Below are 7,973 nucleotides of genomic sequence, written 5' to 3' on the forward strand. Positions count from 1 at the left end.
AGGACATTATGCTGAGTGAAGTATCTCAGTCACAGAAGGACAAATACTGCATGGTGTCACTGTTGTAAAACAAGACTGACATCAGGGTTGGGGGAGACTGAGAATGATGGGTTCAATATTGTATACTGCATTGAAACAGATGAGAAGAAAACTGTTTAAAATGGATATGTGATTAGTTATTTTTGTCATGACGGGAGTCCAGAGTGAAGGCTGAATAGTGGAGTGGATCTTGGGGGAGGGATTGTAAAACAATGAAAGAATTTTTCTTTTACTTTTCCAAGAAGAGAGTGTTCTGGGGCAGAAGGTTGGGTGGAGAGAAAAGTGCAACAATGAATGAATGGAAATCCAGAGTCTCTATACATTTTCATTGAAATTAATAATAAAAAAAATTAAAAATTTAAAAAAATGGCACAGAAAAAAAAAGATGAAGACAAGACAAATGCACATTCAGTGAAAGTTGCATTTTTCCTCCTGGAAAATAGACAGCTTAAGGTACTCTGTACAATTGTAGCAGGGTCTGAGGACCAAACAAATGTTAATTAGACAGTTTGCCAGTTTTGCAGGCTGGAGGCCCATGATGTCAATTTTACAACTATACCATATGTTTCAATAATCCTAAACTTATTAATACTGCCCTACAAATGTGGGACAACTGCAATGTAATTTTATTTAAATCTCAAAAGACAGGGCAATCCTGGTGCCCTGGAGAGTTTGGAACATTCCGGGCCAAAGCAGTTGGGAATTGGGAAGGTGTGGTTAAGGAAGAAGATGAAGTCTTAGCTACAAGATAGCCTAATTTAGAGCCTGAGTCTTGCACATGAAGTGGTCACTTAGACATCATAATACTTCTCATGTCCTCTGGGAAAATGCTAATAACTTTCCAGAAGCAGGAAGAGAAAGCATTTTCTGTCAGGTTTCCTAGGCCCTTTTCCTCGCACATCATGACTGGCTAACAAGCTTTTCATTCAATAATTACTAGTATTCCTGGAGTCCTGGGGCGATTCAAAGAGTCAATGTGCTTGACTGCTAACCAAAGGATTGGAAGTTTGAGTCTAACCAGAGATGCTTTGGGAGAAAGGCCTGGTGATGTCTTAAACAAAACAAAACAAAAAACAACTGCACAAAACAAAAACCCAACACAACACACTAGCCACTGAAAACTCCATGAAGCTCAGCTCTAAGGGGTCATACACAAGGTTGCCAATAGTTGGAGTGAGCTCCCTGGCCCTTGGCAGGCACTGTTTTCTTACATATACAACATGAGGCCATGCCAAGTTATGTTTCTCTGATTTAAAAGACACACAATGTCTCCTCTTTGTTCTGTAAGTTTTAAAGGAACTTCAATGGAAAGGCAATAAAATTCTATCCTAATAAAAAAGCTAATTGCAGGGTTTTAAGTATCCAATGAAAGGTTCTTTCTCCTGAGACTAAAACAGCTTCTTCCAGTTAGAAAAAAACAACTCCTTAAGTTGAGTCACATGTCTTTCTGCCTGCTGCCTTTGCAAGGGTTTCAGAGTGCTCTCCTTCTGGCTTGAAGTCATGTGGAATAAAAATCTTGTGTCACGGAAGAAGGTAGAGCTGGACTAGGGGGAGTAGAAGTGGTCTCCAACTGTGTGTCCTGTGAAGCTGGCTAAATGCTTCCCCTGAAAGAGGGGGGGAAAGCCTCTTTGAAGATTTTGCCATCATACTGTCAACTGCTTTCAAGTAACTTTTTCAGAGCAAGAAACCCTTGGTAAGGAAATATTTGTTCTGTCCCCATCCCTCCCCAACTACCTGAATAGAAACACAGTAAAAGTTAAACAACTAAAGATTAACACATTGTGAAAGATAGCATTTCCTTCAGTTGTGTCTTTCAACATGTGTCCCATGGTTTCTCACATTAGAAAAAAGATGCTGTTATTCAAATTGGCTTGGGAATCCCTTACGACTAAGCACACTAATTGTGTTACAACTCTGAGAGGGTCATGAACAGTTACTTATCTTGCTTAACACAGCATTTCACAAACTTAGATGGTCTGACAACCCTTTCCCCCTTTTCTTTAAGTACTTGGCAGAACTGGTAGTCTACAAAAAAATATTTTGGGAAGCATTATTTTAAATCCTCCGTCATTCTGTTTATTACATGTGCTTAGAAAGTAATTTGTAGTTTTCATCATGGACTTTGGCAGCTCCAATCTTTATGGCTAGGTTTAGTGAACTTTGTGATTAGCAATGAAAGATTAATGAATTTCTTATCTTTATTATGTTACTAATGAGCTTATAAATGAAAATGTTATCAATGAGTAGAAAGGTCCTCAGAGATAATTACTTGAAAATGAGCTGTTTAGAGTTTGCTGGCAATAGAGAGAACTCTGTCACTCTGTAACAGTTATCTGGTTTGCAGGCAATTTGAAAATAAAAATTAATCTACAAAAATTCTTTCCATGTCTTTTGCTCATTTTGTAATCGGTTTATCATTATTTTTCTTGTGGAGGTCTTGTAGTATTCTATGAACTGTTGTTATGAGGCCCTTGTCTGAAATTATTGCCAAATATTTTTCCCAGTTAATAGGTTTTCTTTTCACACTGTTGGAAAAGTTTTTGATGCACACAGAGATTTAATATTTTGAAGATCCTATTTATCAGTTTTATCCTCTCCTGGTCGTATATTTATGGCTTTATTTGTCAGCCTCTTTATACCAGAGGTGAGACCTTCTAAGCTTGGTCTCATTTTGTCTCTTATGATCTTTATGGTTTGGGCTTTACCCCTATGTCTCTGATCCATCTTGAGTTGATTTTTGTGTATGGTGAGAGATGTGTATCCTGCTTCAGGTTTCTGCAGGTAGTAGTCAGTTTTGCCAGCATCCTTTGTTGCAGAGGTCGTAATTTTCCCATTTGATAGATCTTTTTTCCTTGTTGAATATCAGTTGACGATAGACAGATGAGTTAATTTCTGAACACTTGATCCTGTTCCATTGGTCTATGTGCCTGTCATTGCACAAGTAGTACCATGCTCTTTGGTGATTACAGCCTGTATAGTAGGTATTGAGATCAGAGAGTGCTATGCTTCCTACTTCATTCTTGTTTTTCAGAAGCGCTTTGATCATTAGACATCTCTTTCCTCTCCAAATAAACCTGCCAATTGCCTTTTCTATCTCTTTGAAAGATTAGTTTGGTATCTGCATTGGGTTAGAAAGACTTTTCACAGAGGGAGACTTTTGGATGGCCAACAGACACATGAAGAAATCTCTCAAAATTCCTCTCTCTCCCATCCGCCCAAGATGCCGAAGGGAAAGAAGGCCAAGGGGAAGAGGTGGCCCTGGCACCCACAATGGTCAAGAAGCAGGAGGCCAAGAAGGTGGTGAATCCCCTGTTTGAGAAAATACCCCAAAACTTTGGCATTGGGCAGGACATCCAACCCAAAAGGGACCTTAACCGCTTTGTCAGATGGCCCCACTACATCTGACTGCAGTGGCAGAGGGCAGTCCTCTACAAACGACTCAAGGTGCCACCCGCCATTAGCCAGCTTACCCAGGCCTTGGACCGGCAGACTGCTATTCAGCTGCTGAAGCTGGCCCACAAGTACCGACCAGTGACCAAGAAGGAAAAGAAGCAGAGGCTGCAGGCCTGGGCTGAGAAGGCTGCTGGCAAAGGAGACACCCCCACCAAGAGACCCCCCTGTCCTCCGTGCTGGGCTGAATACGATCACCACCCTGGTGGAAAGCAAGAAGGCCCAACTGGTGGTGATCTCACACGATATGGACCAAAAAGAGCTGGTTGTCTTCCTGCCGGCCTTGTGTCAGAAGATAGGCGTTCCCTGCCCTATCATCAAGGATAAGGCCAGGTTGGGCCACCTTGTCCTTTGGAAGACCTGCACCACTGTTGCTTTCATGCAGGTGAACCCGGAAGATAAAGGTGCTCTGGCAAAGCTGGTCGAAGCCATCAGAACAAATTACAATGATAGATAGGATTAGATCTGCCACCACTGGGGAGGCAACATTCTGGGGCCCAAGTCAGTGGCCCGCATCGCCAAGCTGGAGAAGGTCAACGCCAAAGAACTCGCCACCAAACTGGAATGATGTACACATCGACTTTTCTGTACATAAGAATAAACTTATGTCACCATCTGAAAAAAAAAAAACCAACAAACAAACAAACAAAAAACCAAACCAACAAAACAAAGAAAGAAAGAAAGAAGAGAAAAAAAAAAAGCTCAAAATCACTGACAATAAGAGAGAAGCAAATCAAAGCCAGAATGAGATACCATCTCACCCCAGTAGCAGTGGCAAAGTTTAACAGGGCAGTAAGCAATAAATGTTGGAGAGGATGTGGAGAGGTGAGAACACTCAAACACTGTTGGTGATATTGTGAAATGGTACAATTGCCTCTGGGAGGCAACTTGACGTTTCCTAAAAAAACTGGACATAGAAATTCCATATGAGCCAGCTATTCCACTGCTTGGAATATATCCTGAGAGAATGAGAACAGATGCACAAATGGAAACTTGTACACCAATATTTATAGAAGCACTATTCAACATGGCAAGAACATGGAAATAGCTCAAATGTCCAACTACAATTGGATGGATTGAGAAATTGTGATATATTCACAAGATGAAATACTACGCAGCACTCAGGAGCAATGATTTAAAAAATTACTATATAACTTGGCACCAGCAGCCAGGAAATTACAAGGTGCATTGCCATGGGAAAGTCTGCTGTTAGGGACCTCTCCAAAGTACTGAAGAGCAATGGTGTCTCTCTGGAGACTAAGGTGCGTCTGATACAGGCCATGGTCTTCGCAATCACTTGTTATGCATCAGAGAGTTGGACAATGACCAAAGAGGATAGAAGGAGAATTGATGCCTTTGAGCTGTGGTGCTGGAGAAGAGTATTGAGAATACCATGGACTGCTAGGAAAACAAACAGATTTGTCCTGGAAAGGGTTAAACCGGGTGGCTCTTTGGAGGCAAGGATTCTGAGGCTCTGTCTAACATACTTTGGACAGGTTGTGAGGAGAGACCGGTCCTTGGAGAGGGACATCATGCTTGGGAGGGTGGAGAGACGGTGCAGGAAAGGAAGGCCCTCTATGAGGTGGATTGATTCAGTGACTGGGATAATTGGGATGGGAGTGTCAGAGACAGTGTGATTGGCACAGGACAGAGCAGAGTTTAGGGCTGTTGTACATAGGGTCGCTATGAGTCGCAAGCGACTCGACGGCACATAACAACAACAAACAAGAACAAATAACTTGGATGCCTCTGGAAACTATGAACTTGGAGAAATTATAGTTATAGAAAGGCTTCAGGTCTTTTTTCATACGGTTGTTATGAGTTGTGCTTGACTCGACGGCAATCAACAACAACTTGGAAGAGACTGGAGGGCCCTATGCTGAGTGAACTAACTGCTTCATAAGACTAAGTACTGCATAAGACTATTGTAAAAACTGGAGAATAAGTAGTAAAACATATATGAGGATCCATGGGGGAAGAAATGGAAGCAGAGGGGCGAGGATGGGCAGTGGTGATAATACAGGGTTGCACGATCTGGTGGCTGTGGTGGGGGGTAAAAGAAGTGGGAAAGATCCAATGGAAATCTGCAAGGATGGAGTAATGGTGAGAATAGTTCAATAGTTATTCATTTTATAAAACATAATGAAAGACAATGGTTGTGTGAAACATAATGTGAATGAAGGACAGTGTGAAACACCATTGTATACAAATTTTGTAAGCAAACCAATATAAAATAATTTTTATTTAAAAAAATTAATCTAAGACTTCTCCAGAGCGCTGAAGAGCAATGATGTCAGTCTGGAGACTGTAATGTGCCTGATTCAAGCCATAGTATTCATAATTGCTTGCTATGTGTCAGAGAGCTGGACAATGACTAGGGATGATAGAAAGAGAATGGATGACTTTGAGTAGTGGTGCTGAAGAAGAGTATTGAATATACCATGGACTGCTAGGAGAACAAACAAGTTTGTCCTAGAGAGGGTGAATCCAGGCTGCTCCTTGGAGGTAAGGATTCTGAGGCTTTGTCTGACATAATGTGGGCATGTTGCAAGGAGGGACCAGTCCTTGGAGAGGGACGTCATGCTTGGAAGGGTGGAGGGACAGAGAGAGGGAGACCATCAATGAGATGAATTGATACAGTGACTGGGGGGATTAGGGTAAGTGTGTCAGAGACAATAAGACTGGCACAGGATCGAGCAGGTTTCAGGGCTGTTTTACTCAGTGTCACTATGAGTCACAAGCAACTTGGTGGCACATAACAACAACAATTGAATGACAGTACCTTTCCAGTGATTGTCTTTTCTCATCTTTCAGAGGCTTGTTGTAACTGGATCATCTGTCTGGTTTGGGTGGAGGAGCTTAGACAAGACATGATCTTGCTTTGCCAGTTACTATTATACTTAGAATCATCTTCCTCTTCATCCATGAAACTACAGAAAAAAAATTATCTCAGAGTATTTTATGCCAAAAAGTTGACAGTTGGGGCAAACTCCCCAGGTTTGACACTGCTTATCTTTTAAAATAAAGAGCTTGGATTGGATTGCTAGAATTCCGTCTAGCTGAAATAGATCAGCCTTTTCCTATCAAAAGAGTAATTTTTCTTTTCCCTAGCCCATCAACATTTCTTTCTGGACTTTATGCAGAGTTTTGAGGTTTAAATATTGGTTTTGTTTATTTTTCGTTTGTGGACAATGTTCCTACTTCATGCCCTCAAAGGGTTGTTATTCTGTTCTGCCACTTTTATTGCTGGGGTTTTGACAGATTGTTCTCTAGGAAAGGTGAACATTTATAAACCTCAGCTGTATCAGAAAAGAACAGAACATTTAAAATTGAACACAGCAAAGAACACTCATAAATTCTAGCATTTAAGGGCAAACAGTAAAGATCACTGAAATTCATGTAAGACTTCCAAACTAAGTAGAGGAAGAAAGAAATGGAACAAAGAATCAAGTATGCAAACTCAATGCACACAAACTCAATTTTTTTTTAAAAAGGAGAAAAAACAATTCTAGAAGGATAGGAATAAGTCTTAGTATCTTGTTGTCAGTGCCATATCATCAATTGCAACTCAGAGACTAGTGCTGTGAACAACAGATCTGAACCTTCCCTATCCTGTCCCATTCTCACTATCTTTGATATACTTAAGCCCATTGTTATAGTAAATGTGTCAATCCAACTTGTTAGAGCCTTCTTTTTTTGACCATCCACCTTTCCTAGCATGATGTGTTTTTTTCCAAGGATTCATGCCTCCTAACAATATGTCCAAAATATGGGAGCTATTTCACTCTCTTTGCCTGTAAGAAACACCCTAGTTGCACTTCCTCTCAGACTTAGTGTTCTTTTGGCATCCCATGGGATAATCTATATTTCTCAAACACTATTGTTCAAAAATATTAATTATCCTTCTCTCATCCTTATTCATTATCCAACTTTCAGATGTATCGGAAGTAATTGAAAAGATCAAGGCTTGTATCAGGCCTTTCTTTGTATTTAAACTTGCTTTTTAGAACTTTGGAAAGGTCCTTGACAGTAGATTTTCCCAATGCAATACTTAGTTTGATTTCTTGATTGCTGTTACTGTGGGTTCTCATTGTGGTTCCAAGTAAAATGAAATAAATCTTTGACAACTTTAATCTCTATCTATCATGATATTTCCTATGGTTCAGCCGTGAGGATTTTAGTTTTCTTGATTTTAAGACGTAAAACATATTGAATGTGGTCATTTTTAATCTTCTGAAGTGTTTCAAGTCTTCCTTACTTTTTACAAACAACCTTGTGTTATCTGCATAATGTTTTTCATAAGTCTTCCAAAGCTGATGTGACACTCTTCTTCATATAGTCCAGCTTCTTGAATGATTTGTTCAGCATCAATGTAGATTGAATAGATATGGAGAAAGGATACAGTCCTGATAAACACCTATCCTAATTTTAAACTATGTAGTGTTACCTTGCTCTGTCCAAATATACTAATGTTGGGGCGACGC

General features: G+C 40.3%; 1 pseudogene; it reads left to right on the forward strand.

The window, feature by feature from the left end:
* The first annotated feature begins 3,259 nt into the window (after positions 1-3,259).
* Positions 3,260-4,057, forward strand: LOC102875377 (annotated as a pseudogene).
* Positions 4,058-7,973: the final 3,916 nt, after the last annotated feature.

The sequence above is a fragment of the Elephantulus edwardii genome, unplaced genomic scaffold (assembly GCF_000299155.1).
Source record: "Elephantulus edwardii isolate Elephantulus edwardi_28Jun2011 unplaced genomic scaffold, EleEdw1.0 scaffold00309, whole genome shotgun sequence".
Lineage (NCBI taxonomy): Eukaryota > Metazoa > Chordata > Mammalia > Macroscelidea > Macroscelididae > Elephantulus > Elephantulus edwardii.